The 15,907-nt window shown below is 44.1% G+C and overlaps 1 long non-coding RNA gene across 1 annotated transcript in view; it reads right to left on the reverse strand.

Annotated features, from left to right (window-relative positions):
- Nucleotides 1-1,045: 1,045 nt before the first annotated feature.
- The window catches only part of LOC109523125 (uncharacterized), a 15,985-nt gene continuing 1,123 nt past the window's right edge, over nt 1,046-15,907 (reverse strand). Inside the window, exons 2-3 of the long non-coding RNA XR_002169706.1 lie at nt 2,176-2,182; nt 1,046-1,296 (exon numbers count right to left, since the gene is read on the reverse strand). This is a non-coding gene — a long non-coding RNA (uncharacterized LOC109523125). The remainder of the gene's footprint in view (nt 1,297-2,175; nt 2,183-15,907) is intronic.

Raw genomic sequence — 15,907 nt, forward strand, 5'->3', positions numbered from 1 at the left:
AAGGCCGGAGCCGGAATCAAATCATGCACCTCCGCACTGTGAGGTCAACGCGCTAACCACTGGCGCGCCGTGCCACACTATTTATTATGTCCAGTATATTATCTAATGTAATAATGTAGATCAGGGGTGGCCAACCAGTCAGAGACCACCGCCGCATCCCTTTCACACACAGTCCTTACACACCAACATAATCTAGCGCTACTCAGGATTATCCTGAGGCGCCTACAACAACAACAACACCAACATAATGACAAAAATTGACTCCTACAGTACAAAGACCACAGGCCAGTCATTTTCAACAGTGAATTGTGTGCACGATCTCACTTACACAAACTCGCAGTTCACCCAAGTCCACACACACACACACACACACACACACACACACACACACACACACACACACACACACACACATACACACATAAATGTATTTATGCACGCATGCATGTTGTTTAGCGCCTTCGTGCAGGGACTTTTGGCATTTGGCCACTCGAAGCAGGGCACTGTCTGCATGCGAGCTGCAGTGGTTACTTACTTAATTGGGTCAGCTTGTGTTCAGGAATTTCTTCCTTAATGTGATTTTATTTAGCCATACTCTGTTGTTGATTCTGTTCAAACACGAAAACGAAGATTGTAGAATGCTGTTGGAAGTATTTACTGCTCACTGTGATTACAATCACCTTTCGTGCCCCTCAACACCCACCACTTTTAGGACCTCTCCAGTGGACACGTTTATCTCAAGCATCTGTGTTGCTGATGTGGAGGAATTTCGCCTTACCATGAGTACTATTGATACAAGTCTCTTTCAAGAACATCTGTTCACCGATAGAAACACATGAATGCAGTGCTAAGGTTACATCTTATTTTCCCTTGAGGGATCGACAGCCCCCAAGTGTTTTTTTCTGGGCAAAGGTCATAAAGGCCCTCTTGTTTCCCAGGGAAAGGTAATTCTATCTCGAGATCTATGCACAGCAGGAGGAGGTCTGGATTTTGCCCTCATGTCAAAGATCGAATTGCATTGACCTTTCTTTGTTTCTGATTTTTACATAAGGGGAAGGACTGACCGCCCCTCATTAACATAATTAACATACTATGCCTATATATACGTGCGACTGTATTTCTTCGAGGCTTCCTGATGAAATCTGAGACTCACAGGAGCCCGAATCGATTCGTGTTGCGTTGTGATAAACTGAAGAAAAGACGACGTGGTGTTGGGTCTTCTTCCACCTTATAGAGAGATAAAAGATCCTGTGTCCAAGGAGGGCCAAAAGCAAATTGACAGCTCCCCCTCTACAGCTTGCTACATATTTGACCGAAGAGCGACTTTGGAAGCGACGAACCTCCCGCGATGATCGGGCACGTGCAAGCATACACACATGCACACTTGCACAAAACACGCGGGCCCCCAACCACGCACATGTGCGCTTATGCACGCACGCGGAGGTGAGCGACAGCCGGAACATCAGCGAACATGAAGGAAATCGAAACACACAGGCACACAAAAGGGGTGTTCACACAGCAACATTTGCTCCGGTGCTGCGCCGGGGCAGCCTCAGTGGAGCGTTCACACGTGCAAAGTTACACCGGTGTAGCCCCTGAAAACAGCTTAAACCGGAGCAAATTTCACCCTGCTCAGGGAGGTGGTTTAAAAATTTGCTCCGGAACAAATGCTCGTTTGCGGGACTGCACCGATGTAAAATGGTACGTGTGAACGCTACAGGGTTAAAAATTTGCTCCGAAGCAAATGCTCGTTTGCGGGGGGAGTAGCGTCGCTACTTCCCGGGTGAGAGGACGCTGGCGTGTATGTCGCCGCTTCTCACTCCAAACTTTTCGAAGCTCAGATATTCCTTTTGATTTTTCTTTTGCCCTTCTGTTTTGGACTGTTTGGACTGTGGGCACTGTGATTGATGTAACCTGAATCATCGCTTCACCCGACTAACCAAACCCCAATCGTAACTTAGTCCACGGGCTAACGCCGGTAGCTTAAACTTACCAGCTGTCACCGCACCGGCCTTTCTCCCTCGTCATGGGGCGCCAAAACCTCGCCACCTTTGGATTATTCCTGATACTCCTGACGTTCTGCCACATCCAGTGACAGGACTGCTTCACTATTCTGTCGCGGATCTTCTCCGGATCCGGTGGATTGCACCGGAGCCTCCGCCATCGGAGCTGCACCATTATCCTGACATCGCTCGCCTGCCTCGACGTCGCTACATTCACCGCGGATCGCGCAGACATGTCGAGTATAAAAACCGTGGCTCAATCAACTCGACCTGGTCCACTTCTCGACGCCCTCCCAGAAACTGCGATCGCAACACCAACTACCATGCATTAGCCCGCCTGGCTAGGTCGGCTAACAGCACTGCCGCCGTCCAACATGACACCTCCGCCGTCAACTTTGGACTGCTGAACATCCGCTCACTCACGAACAAGGGACACCTCATCCAAGACGTCCTCGCCGAACACAAACTTGGCTTCCTCGTTTTAACAGAAACCTGGCAACAAACAAACGACTTTGCTGCTCTGAATGACTCCACTCCTCCCGGCTTTGTTTACTTCTGCCGTCCCCGTGGCAGCGGCCGTGGAGGAGGCCTCGCGGTAATCCACCGCGAGAAGTGAAAAGTCTTGCCTGTCTCCGTCTCTGCATCAAGCTCTCTTGAATGCCTGGTGTTTAAGCTCCCTGGATCCTTGCCAACCATCATTGCTACAGTTTATCGCCCCCCGAAGCCACATAGTGATTTTATCAATGAATTTTCCATCTTAATCACACACTTATCCACTCTCTCGCCAAATTTAATTTTGCTGGGAGATTTCAATATTCACATGGACAACCCCAACCTGCCACTCACCAGAGACTTCACATCCTGCCTGGAGAGCCTCGGGATACACTGTCTTATTGACTTCCCCACCCACATCAAAGGCCACACATTGGACTTGGTTTGCTGCTCTGGCCTCTCCCCCCCCAAGCCCACTGCTGATGTTTTTCCTGAAACTGATCATTTCCTCCTCACTTTCAACACCGTACTCCGTCTCTCGACAATCAAAACCTCCTGCCTCATTTCTTTTCGTAATACCAAAAATTTCAACATTGACGCCTTCTGCTCCATTCTCGACCGTTCCCCGCCCCCAGACGCTCTTTCAAACCTGGATGACCTCACTGCTCACTACAATGCCTGCCTCACAAATATTCTAAACTCTCTTGCCCCCCTGAAGACCAGGACTGCTTCATTCTCTACATCTGCCCCCTGGTTTACACCCACTCTTAGGTCAATGAAATCAAAAAACCGCCAACTTGAGCGACTCTATAAGAAAACCGGTCTCACCATCCATAAGGACATGTACACTACCCATATCACTAAATACAAGGACCAAATTGCACAAACTAAATCAAGCTGACCCAAGTTGCACAACCCAAATCCAGCTACTACTCCGGCCTCATCCTCTCCAACGAAGGAAATTCAAGAACTCTCTTCTCTGTCATGAACAAAATCCTACACCCACCAAATTCTCTCCCCCTCCACCTGTACTCCACAGCAACCTGCAACTCCATAATGGAGTACTTCAATCACAAAATCCTGAAGATCCATCACCACCTCCATCAAAACCTGCCTGCTTTCTCCCCATCTGAACCTCTTTCTCCTTGTCATTTCTTCACCAGTTTTGTTCCACCCACGACTGCTGAATTATCCAACCTCATACTCAAATCCAAGCCCACCACTTGCCAGCTCGATCCCCTCCCTTCATCCCTTGTTAAATCCTGCCTCCCTTCCCTGCTTCCTCTCATATCTGCCATTATCCACTCCTCACTCGCTTCTGGTATTGTCCCATCACTTTTCAAAACCGCTGCTGTTACCCCCACACTGAAAAAACATGGCTCTGACCCCAACAACTTCGATAACCTCCGCCCCATCTCCAACCTTCCATTTATCTCGAAAATCCTTGAAAAAACTGTTGCTGCTCAACTCCACTCCCACCTGTCCCTCCACTCTCTCTATGAACCCTTTCAGTCTGGTTTCCGCCCCCGCCACAGCACAGAGACTGCCCTAATCCGTATTGTAAATGATCTCCTCGTAGCATCTGATTCCGGTTTAGTCTCCATCCTCATCCTCTTAGACTTGAGCGCCGCCTTTGACACAATCTCTCACCCTATCCTCCTCAATAGACTCTCCTCCATTGGTCTCTCCCACACTCCCCTCAGTTGGTTCCACTCCTACCTCACCGGCCGCACTCAGTTTGTCCAGCTCAAATCCTTCACCTCAAAGCCCTCCCCAGTCACCCCAGGTGTACCCCAGGGATCTGTCCTAGGTCCCCTTCTCTTCATCATCTACCTCCTGCCTCTTGGTCATATCCTCCGCAAATTTAATATCCACTTTCACTGCTTTGCTGATGACACCCAGCTCTACCTCTCCTGCAAACCAAACTCCATACTCCCACCCCCCTCCCTCACCTCTTGCCTCTCCGAACTCAAAACATGGTTCACAACAAACTTTCTTAAATTAAATGCTAATAAAACTGAAATCCTCCTTCTTGGCACCAAATCCACTTTATCTAAAGTTAACAGTTTCTCCCTCAACATCGACAGCTCTTTAGTGTCCCCCTCCCCCCAGTTCAAGAGTCTGTGTGTCATCCTGGATAGCATGCTCACCTTCCACTCACATATCAACACCATCACCCGCACTGCTTATTTCCACCTCCACAATATTACCAGACTTCGCCCTTCCCTCACCCCCCGCACCACTGCTATTCTTGTCCACAGTCTTGTCACATCCCGCCTTGATTACTGCAACGCTCTCCTCTTCGGCCTACCTCAAAAGTCCCTCCATAAAATCCAGCTGGTTCAAAACGCCTCTGCTCGCATCATCACAAAAACATCTTCCCAGCAGCACATCACCCCCGTTCTCCAACAGCTCCACTGGCTTCCTGTTCAACATCGCATCAATTACAAACTGCTCCTATATACAAATATGGCCATCCACAACCTGGCCCCTCCTTACCTGTCCGACCTTCTCCAGGTGCATATCCCCACTCGCTCCCTCAGATCCTCGTCCTCCCTCCACCTGTCAGTGCCCCCTGCCCGCCTGAGCACCATGGGAGCTAGAGCCTTCAGTCGCGCTGCTCCAAAGCTTTGGAACAATCTACCTCCGGACCTCCAAAACTGCACATCTCTCTCCACTTTCAAGTCCCATCTAAAAACACACCTGTTCAGGATTGCCTACAACACATAGCTCTTCCATTCCCTATGTTTTTATGATTTTATGTCCTGTTTTTATATAATATCTCGCTTACAAATTTTTACATTGTATTTTCTAATTGTCTGTACAGTGTTCTTGGGTGGCATGAAAGGCGCTTTTAAATAAAATGCATTGTTATTATTATTATTATTACATGAGAAGAGTTGATTACATACGGCTGGAATGCGTTGCTTTCGTGCTCTGTTGTACTTCCGTCATCTTTCCTTTTGTAGGAGACTGGTGGACTGTCTCGGAGTTGTTTGTGTAGTTTGTTCCTCTGTTGTGTGTTCACAACTCCCCCATAGAATTTATTTTGTGATTTCATCTCTTGATTTTCTGTCTGGCTCATTGTATGTTTGCTTTTCTGAGTGTCATTGAAGTCATCGTTGATGTATATTTTTCGGGGGCAGTCATTGAACGCCTCTCGAGCAGAAGGCACGGAGACCGAGAAGGAGAAGGACGTGTCTGTACAGTAGTTGCTTGAGTTGTGTATGTTTTAAAAAGAACCAACACGACAGCTTTGTTTTCTATCATTTTGCACCGCTGCAGAAACTGCTGTGTGAACGCAAGTGGGGCTGCATCAGGGCTGCACCGGGGTTAACACGCTCAGCGGCTTTGTACGTGTGAACGCTCCACAAAATTTGCTCCAGTGCAAGATATATCGCAACAAAATACATTGGTGCAGCACCGGAACAAATATGTGCCGTGTGAACACCCCTAAAGTCCCCCGCCCCCATTTTCCTCCTCCCAACCCTCGCGGTCGACCTGCGACCAATCCGCTGGCTCCCGGTCGATCACGATTGACATATTGGGCACCCCTGCCTTAAAATTACAGGTAATTTGCTGACTAGCTTAGTGCCCTTCTTTGCGCATGCGCGGTGATTCAGTTGTCATCTGACTGGCTGCCCTGTCTGTCAATCAAGTAACGGGATTGATGATAGGCTAACATCGTAAATTCTGCTGTCCATCGCGCCGTTGTTTGAGAGTCAGCGCCACCGAGGAGTCGTTTTCGACTCTTGTCATATGAAAGCCTGGGAGCCTGATCTAGCAATTGATAACTACTTTAAGAAGAGGTAATTTGACTGCAGAATACAGTATATTTTACCAACTGTTGAGACCATGGACCCTGAGTACCTTTGTGTGAAAAAAATCTCCAAGATAACATACGCCATAGGGAAATACTTATGCACCCCCAAATGCACAAACAACTGAATGTGTCCTATCTACAATTACTGTAATTCCTTCCGTCTCAAGACTGTCATTGTTCCAAGTTAAAGCATTCCAACTGTCAGTTTAAAATTAATTCCCAATCAGATTTTAAACTGGAGTTTTAAGTTCTCATGCAACATATTTCAATTTCAACTTGCTTGTAGAGTGCAAATGAAACTGAGGTTTGAATGTAATCTATTTCAAACTAGTTTTCAGTTTGGTGCGTCACAACTTAAACCATGATTTAATCAACCCTAATCCCAAAACCCTAAACCTATGACCCAAAAGTCCGATTGCCTAATAAGCAGACCAGGGGTGAAAATCACCAAAGAATAGAGATGAGCCTCTGAAGATTTTAGGACAAAGTTTATGAACTGGATGAGACCAAAAGATTAACCATTGCCAAAGTGATGGAAAGACTGAAGTTTGAAGAAAAACTGAATCCGCCCACGACCTTGAACATCGCAGCTCTTCTGTGAAACGGTTACAGAAAAAGAAAAATGAGACTCCCCGAGATCTTATTTATTACAGCTGTTAGGGAATTTATTCCTTCCTGTGATTTTATTTAGCCCCACTCTGTTGTTGGTTCTGTTCAAACACTTGAAACAAAGAATGTAGAATGCTGTTGAAGGCATTTACTGCTCACTGTGATGACAATCATTAACTGCACATTACTTGAAAAGTGCACGTGCTTTTGAACTTGTAAAAACTTGAACTCAACCCCGTCATGTAAAAAAAAAAAAAAAAAATTATTGGAAAGTCGGCAACATCTTAATGGCATCTTCTTTCCCATCTAAAATCGTCATCTCAATTCTCCGAATCCAGCTCATCCACGGTAGTTGAAAGAGTGTCATTCAAAACCTGGAGACAGAAAAGAATGACTGAACCCAACCACACGCGGACATGCTGAAAATGCAGAGACTTTGCTTGCGGTCGTACCTGAGCTTTCTTGGTCAGACTCTGGATCTCAACACTCAGCTGCTAATTCTCTCTGGAAACCTCTTGGATTTTGCGTGAAGACGAGTCTTTTCAATGAACTGAGAGCACAAAAAGCCAAGGCTGCACTTTTTGTTCAAATATTGGATTGGATTGGCCTTTATTGTCACGACACGTTCGTGCAACGAAAATTTCACTTAACAGGCATGCTCTGCACAAGAAACATGAAAAACAATGACGAACATGGGATACAGTGCAAAGGACCTGTCGGTACTCGCTATGTACAGCGCCCCGAGATCTTAGTTGAGAAAGTAAAACACTCGGGAAGGAGAGGGGAAAAAAAAACATGCTCGAACTATCCTCTTCTGAGGATAATTAAGTCGAGGAAAAAAAAGACCCAGCACGTAAAAAAGCATATGACAGTTACGAAAATACATTTATACACACACACACACACACACACACACACACATATTTATATATTAATAATACATTTTATTTGAAAGCGCTTTTCATCACACTCAAAGACACTTTACAAGCGCTTAAAACACAGGATAAAAATGTGCACTTAAAAACAAGCATACACAATTTACAAAAACACATTTAAATGAACTAAAGCTAAAAATTGGTAAAAGAGCTACTAAAAGCTACTAAAAGAAAAAAAAAATCTCATCATCATCTCAATTCTCAAAAGTCAGCTCATCCAAGGCAGCTGAAAGACGGTCAATGAATTCCTGGAGACAGAAAAGAACGACTGAACGCAACCACACGCGGACGAATGCAGAGACTTTGCTTGCGGTCGTACCTGAGCTTTCGTGGTCACACTCTGGATCTCAACAGTCAGCTGCTGATTCTCTGTGGAAAGCGCTTGGATCTTGTCCGCGATTTCATGATGTCTGTCACGTATTTGGAATAGCTGTCTAGATTCAAATGAAACCAAAACACACTTTAAATTAATTTGGTTCATAACAGCGAGGAGAGATGAGGTATTACATAGTGTGAGAAAAAGGGGCACATTCATTTGTTTTCTGGAGATTGAAAACTTTTGTGGTTGACATCAAAAATGGACAAGAGACAAAGGAGCAACTCCAACAGAACCCTCTGCATCAGGTGCACAACTTAGAAGGGAAGCAATAATAATAACAAAACATCCACATTTTAGCTGATCAAAAGAATCTGGGAAACGTGTTAAGCTACAAGTGAATAGTTGTATGGAATAAGCCCTGAGGATGAGTGGCAAATCAAGGTTTGTGACCGACCGACATCAAACTTTTGGATTCCTTTGGTGATGATACTTTTCTAGGCTTTGGCGGTATTACTCCCTTCACAGTCAGTAAAATGCTTGCTCTGCAGTTGCAAGACCCTGACTTCTTTTTCAAAACAGACCGCCGTAATACTATTTTTCTTTTTTTTGGGGGGGGGGGGGGGGGGGGAGCATCATTACCAAAAAGTCACGCTTCAGAAAGATTGGATCTCAACAATTGAAGCAAAGTACTGCGGTGCGTTGTTTTTTTTGTTTTTTAGGGAGCGCTTTGAATACTTCGTTATCTGATTTTACAACCCACGGCTACAAATGACGACACAAAATGCGCTTGATGCACGAGAATCACCTGTAACTATTACAGAAAAAAAAATCATTTTAAGTAGGATTGCTTTTACAATGGCTTAAATGCAGGAATTTGGAGGCTGTTTGTGTCTCATTGTTAGCCTTTTTCCCTCTTTCTGAGGGAGCTCTCCAAAAACAAGTTTTGTTTTTCTGTTTCTCACGTGAGCGAGAAATAGTACAAACAAAAAAGGATCTTCTGAAATGTGGTCAAATTCGGTGTTTTCAGTCTCCGGCAAAAATGAAGTAATTTTGCCTCACTTATCGGTATCGGTTTGCTCTGAAATATCTTGACTTTGTCGCGCATTCAATAGGTCGAATATGAGTTACGAATCATTGCATTGAATACAACGCCCCAACTTCATTGGACTTGGTCTGTACGTGACAAAGCTTTTTTGATAGCTGCAGCACAGCCACTTAATGGTGTCGGCTCATTGCAAAGCTGAGTGAGCAACGCAGGCCTAGCCCAACACATTGTTGACATGTTGCTCCTTGTCCTCCTCCTTTTGCCTGCGATAGTTGTTCATCGTTGTGTCGCGAGCTCGCTTCAGATCCTCTTCCTCTTCGCACAGGTTCTTCAGCTCCTTCGCGTTCTTCTCATACTGAGCAGTGAGCAGCTTACGCTGCATAATGCACACAGAAAAAAATCTTTTGGAACAGGGCAAAACTTGGAATATCGTCAGTTCAAATGAATGATATCCCTCCAGCGTATTAAAATGCATTTTAACTAGTGCTGTCATCTTAGCGCGTTATCGGCATTAATTTAAATCAATTTTAACGGGATTCAATTTTTTCTTGTGAGATTAATGCGGCAACACGTCACTGCGGATGTTACGTTGCTCTATAAATAAACCGGAAACAAAACAACAAGCACGCTGCACAGGTCCACACCCATGTCTGTTTTGCCAGCCATGGCAGCGGGAGACACCAAAAACGGATACTGAAATAGTTTATAAATGGAAAATTTACTTTTAAAAGGTTGCCAGATGGTTCCACTGACAAGACCAAAGTTACCTGTATGTTTTGCAGTCGTAAACTGAGCTATCGTCATAGCACGTCGAGTCTGAAATACCACTTAATGGCCACGCAGCTGATGTGAGTACTCTGCCCCCTCGTCTAAGACAGACAGCTATGGATAACTTCAAAGCGAAGAAAATGGATAACACGACGAAGAACAAATTTGATGAAGCCATAGCTAAATGTATGGCTACTGCATGCCATCCTGTCAACATTGTCCACAGCGAGACTTAAGCTGAAATCATTTGCATTGCATCAAACGACTCCACTACGGATTACCAGCGAGAGCCTCCATTACAAGCTATGTACAGAAATTGTTCGTAGCGGAGAAGGCTAAGGTACACCAAGCGGGAGAAGACACTGTTCCGGAAGAGAAATAAGAAACTCGGTTGATGAGCCTCTGGTGAATAAAGTAGAGATGAAAGTGGACTTTTCTGAAAATTCCGGAACAAAAAAAAAAAAAATACATACAGTATGTGTGTGTGTGTGTGTGTGTGTGTGTGTGTGTGTATATATATATATATATATATAAATAATGTGTATACACACACACACACGCACGCACACGCACTTGGCCGATCACGCATGAATTCGTTACACAAAACGCTATTCAACTACTCGACATTCAATGATTAATCTTCCTTTTGTGTGCACACGTTGCACCCTTTGTGGCTTCCGTTCTCGCCGAAATTTCGAAATCTCCGAGAAACGGCGAGGCCATGAGAATGCGAGGCGAGGGTATTACTGTTGTGGCGACGCCACTCAAGCTAAGCGAGCTTCAGCAGTAGATAGTCCGCTGCTCTCTGCTGTGCGTGCTTCAGCGGGAACATGTACACAAGCGCGTCTTTTGATTTCAACCAATCAGCGCCGACGCAACGACGTCACACACCCGACGTCATACACGACAACAGCTAAGCCAATCTAGCTGAGACAACACTCGAAGTCGGACGGACATGTTTTTCTGCCAATCTGTGTGTTTCCCTTTTTGTCCAAATATATTTTTTACGACAACTGTCTTGTCCACGGTGTCTTTTATTCGTTCCACTGGGGTTTAGTAAGTGAAGTGTGTTTATAAAGAGACGGAAATCTCTGTTGTTACTCGTGTTAGTGTCTCATCATGGCTACGCTCGTGAAAGCAAAACAACGAACTCAAACGCGTTTTCGTTCAATGTTGTCAACTAATATCCGGATTAATTTTCAGCAAATTTTTCTCAATTCTCCGGAGAGATTTTCATAAAAATTTGAACCCGTAATTCCGGGAAAATCCGGAGGACTTTCATCTCTGATAAAGAGCAGGTAGCCTGTTGAGTACGATGTATGCCACTGACGCGATTGGTACTTGTTTGGAACTATTGTGTGGAAGGTTACAGAGCTCCGTGTCCAATTAAATAAACGGGGTGGAGCTTCTCTGTGTTCATCTGACAGTGACGGTGCACAGAGGCACGTCGAGAGTTCAGCGGTGCAGTGGTAGCGACCACACTGAAAATAAGTGCCTCGAACCAAGTGCAGCCATCCGAAATGATGTCTACACAAAACCATAGAGAGACTTCCGCGCAAGAAGGACCAACAGAATCAACATAGCCTAACTGCTGTGTTCAAAGCAAACTTGCGAAAAACCAAGTATGCAACCATGGCTTAAGTAGGCTGAGTACTAGTTTACCTTAGATGTGCACTTAATGTTATATTGCTCTGTTTTGATTCCATAAAAAGAGCTGTTAAAGGAGCTGTTGTGTGACAAAATATTTTTTTCACTGTTGTTGATGGACAGTAATATTGTGTCAGAGATTATGTGTGAATAACTGCTCCAAGTGAAAAATGTTCATGTAAAATTGAAAATCGAAATTGTTGTTTCAGTAAATATTTGCATTTTAGAAAACTGATCCACGATTCCATGTTGTTGAGAGCATTAAAATGGGAAAAAATTGAACAAAACAAGATCAAAGGAAATTTAGAAAGATAAAAAAAATGTGTGCATAATCACGATTAATTATGAGTTAATTATGACAGTTGCATTTTTAATGACGATTAAATATTTTAATTGTTTGACAGCAGTGATTTTAACGTATTCAACTTTAACCGCTAATCTTCAAAATTGAGATAAACAGAGAATATAAATCATGAAATGTATGACTACATTTCCCACAACTTTCACGACACAGAAGCAGGAAGTCGTCCGAGTTCTGGTCAGGCCAAAACATCTCGGCGACTGCAAGCAATTAGATGCGGACAATGGACAACGCAAACGTAATACGAATTAATTTAAAGACAACGACCTGGAAAGCCAACATCCAAACATGAAGCACACGAGATTATCGGGCACACGGTTGATTTTTTTCAGAACATTTTAAGTGTGCCATATGGCCCGACAAATATGATAGAAGACAGTCAAACCTCGGTTTTCGTACATAATCCGTTCCAGAAGAATTTTCGAAAGCCGAATTGTTCGAAAACCGAAACCATGTTTCCCATTGGAATCAATGTAAAATGTTTTAATCCGTTCCAAGTCAAGAAAACAACTTTTTTAAACCACTTTTTTTTTTTTTTACAAATTTACACCATAAACTGTACACATGTAATAAGAGAGCAGGTAATATGTAAAATACTGTACAAACAAACTGAAATATGTTTTATTTTCACCAATTTTAACATTAACATTGTAACATAAAAATTGAAGGAACATCTCTTGAGGGGACGCCTGTAAATGCTAAAGAAGAGAAGGCCGAGTAGTGAGCTTTGTGGTTCGCCTTGGTTGACCAGGGTTTGGAAGCGTCGTCGTCGTCGGGTATCGAGAGATGTGAGAACTGTGTCAAGGGCGGGCGCGGGCTGCGTTTCTGGAGTTGAGGGTTTGACACGTGTCTGAGGGGCTCTTGGGCAAGCAATGTTTGAGGTGGTCAGCTCATTGTTTGGCTTGTCTGGATTCAGAGCAGCTATTTGTGAGTTTAGGATGTCAGATGGAAAGCTGGTGTGTGCACGTTTTTTTTTCTCTCTCTCTCTCTCTCTCTCTCTCTCTCTCTCTCTCTCTCTCTCTGTCGTGAGGCGTGCGCCTATGCCAGCTGTCATCGGGCAAATGGTCTTTCGTTTTTAGGATGCTGCTGATGGTGGATTTCGGCATCCCGAACTCCTTAGCCAACACAGGCACACGCACACCTGACTCATATTTCGAGATCAAATCTTTCTTAAATTCTATAGATTTGCGCACTATTTTCCTCTTTTCTTCACCAGGTTTACTGTCACATATTAGGCTATTATATGAGTAGCGCTTGATGAAAGTTTGCACTGGGTACCTCCTACTCCAGTTAATCGACAGGTCCCGCCTATAAGGGGGAGTCCCAGGAAGTAACTGTTGGAGCAGATTGGGCAAACTATGGCCCGCGGGCCGAATCCGGCCCATTGGTCGTTTTAATCCGGCCCGCCGAAGGTTGGTCCACAATTAATGTTTGATGTGAATGATTGCATTAATTTCAATTGGACTTGTAATGACAGGCATTTCACCGCCAGGTGGCGCATTGACTTGAAGTTGCAGAACACAGGGAGGGGGGGGGGGATCTTTTCCACCACCTCGGACTTCTGTATCGCTCTACTTCTACTGGTCTGATTACAACCCATCTGCAGCAATGCACAGGCTAAAATAGGTCATCAACAACACTGTTGTCATTTAAAAAAGTATATTAATACAGTACTTTCATGCTTTTGTTCTGTTGATGTTTGATTTGGACTGTCAACAAATGCAGTTTTTTTTTGTTTTTTTTTAATGTACCATAGCTCGTGCTGACCTGGCCCTTCTGTCAAATTTTAAAAGTCAATGCGGCCCCCGAGCATAAAAAGTTTGCCCATCCCTGCGGGGTGCTCACTCTAATTGAATTAGAGTGAGCACCCCGCATGTTTTACTGCTCTGCCACATTGTTATTAAAAGTCACATAAAACGTGAACCTTGCCTGCTGACCATCATTACATTTACCACTTCCACCTGCTTTCTTTGGTGCCATGATTAGGGGCTGATACACGATGCAAAAATAACAGTCCGATATAACGTAGTTCTCACCAAACACGTCTGCTTTTTTGTTTTTTGAACAATACAAACTCGTCTGCTCACAATGGACGCTACACGAGGAAGCTGTTTCTGTATCATTATTGCATAATAATGAGACACCGGACACCAGAGTGTTCATTATGTGCCGCTACATTGAAAACTGCCGGCCGTACAAACACACATACGCACTTCCCCCGTGCTGCTGGGGCAAACCATTCTGAAAAGAGGGCGGCTTCACTCCCGCTAACAGAAGCATCTCACCAAACATGTCTGCTTTTTTTTTTTTTTTTTTGAACAATACAAACTCGTCTGCTCACAATGGACGCTACATGGGGAAGCGTTTCACCAAACATGTCTGCTTTTTGAAAAAATCTTGAACAATACAAAAACATCTGCTCACAATGGACGCTACACGAGGACGCGAAGCCGAGAGGAGTGAAGTGACGCATTCAAGTGCGCTCAGTTAGTTCGAGAACCGAAATTTGTTCGTCATCCGAGGCGCAAAAAACTCGAAATTTTTGTTCGAAAACCCAATTGTACGAGAACCGAGACGTTCGAAAACCGAGGTTTGACTGTACCTGTGAGCCTCTTAAGTATAATAGCATCATTTTAATCCAGTCTGAATTGGACAAAGACCCAATTATCAACCCGGGCACATTTTCAAGATCCTCTTATTTGTTTTCAAATCTCTAAATAACCTTGCGCCACCTTACCTCTCTGAGCTCATCCGCCCCTACACACCTGCCCGGCGCCTCAGGTCCCGCATGCGGACCAGACATTATTAGAAGTACCAAGAACTAAACTGAGGCTCAGAGGGGATCGAGCCTTTTCTGTTGCTTGTCCCTCTCTCTGGAATGACCTCCCACTGAACATTCGGCAAGCCTCCTCGCTGCCCATCTTCAAAACCCGCCTCAAAACTCACTTGTATTCTTTGGCATTTGACCCAGCATGACTTAGATTGTTCTTGGTTTTGCTGTTCGGTGCTTTCTTCTGTTTTTATTTCCGATTTGCTTTACTGTTTGTTGTATATGTTAATTTGCTCCATGTACAGCACTTTGTATGCAGCGATGGCTGTTTGAAAGTGCTCTATAAATACAGTTGAGTTGAGTTGAGTTGAATTCATTCCTGCTTTAAACCCCAGAAATGGCATTTTCTTTGGAAGAAAACTATGATACAAACAACTTGCTGATGTTTCTGTCGATACCTTCTCAAGCAGCTGCTTTCTGTTGCAGAGGCCGATTTCCAGCTTATTGTCCATTGGCTGGATCTCCACGTCAGTGCGATTCATTCTCTGGATCATGTTTTGCGTCTCCATGAAATCCTCCTTAATTTTTCCCTAACATGAACACAAATCATGCTCGTCATCCAGTGTATACACACATCAAATAGTTCTCAAAGTAATTTCAAACTCGATTCGATATTTGCAGCAAAATAAACTTTCAGTTCAGTTCAGGCTTTTTTGTCCCACCACTACTGTGTAGTAAAATGGAGAGAATTGTTGGCATGTACATTTACGCACTGTTGATGAAGTGTATATGCTTGTATGTCAGGGGATTCATTTGATATTTGTAAGAGTGCTTTGGGATCATCGTTTGCAGCATGCTTTTGCTTGAAACTATCAAAATAGGCAATTCTCAATATTTCTTGGGGGACGGCGGGGTCAAATTGCAACTGCTGGTGAGTGGAGTCGCATGCACTTTCAAAGCAAAAGAACAAAAAATACAAAAAACAAGAACGGTGAGTTAGAATATCACATACCAGAGATGAAAGTGGACTTTCTACAAAATTCCGGAAAAACAAAAACATTATGTGTGTGTGTGTGTGTGTGTGTATATATATATATATATATATATATATATATATATATATTTTTTTTTTTAA

Source organism: Hippocampus comes, unplaced genomic scaffold (assembly GCF_001891065.2).
Source record: "Hippocampus comes isolate QL1 unplaced genomic scaffold, H_comes_QL1_v1.1 scaffold36, whole genome shotgun sequence".
NCBI classification, from domain to species: domain Eukaryota; kingdom Metazoa; phylum Chordata; class Actinopteri; order Syngnathiformes; family Syngnathidae; genus Hippocampus; species Hippocampus comes.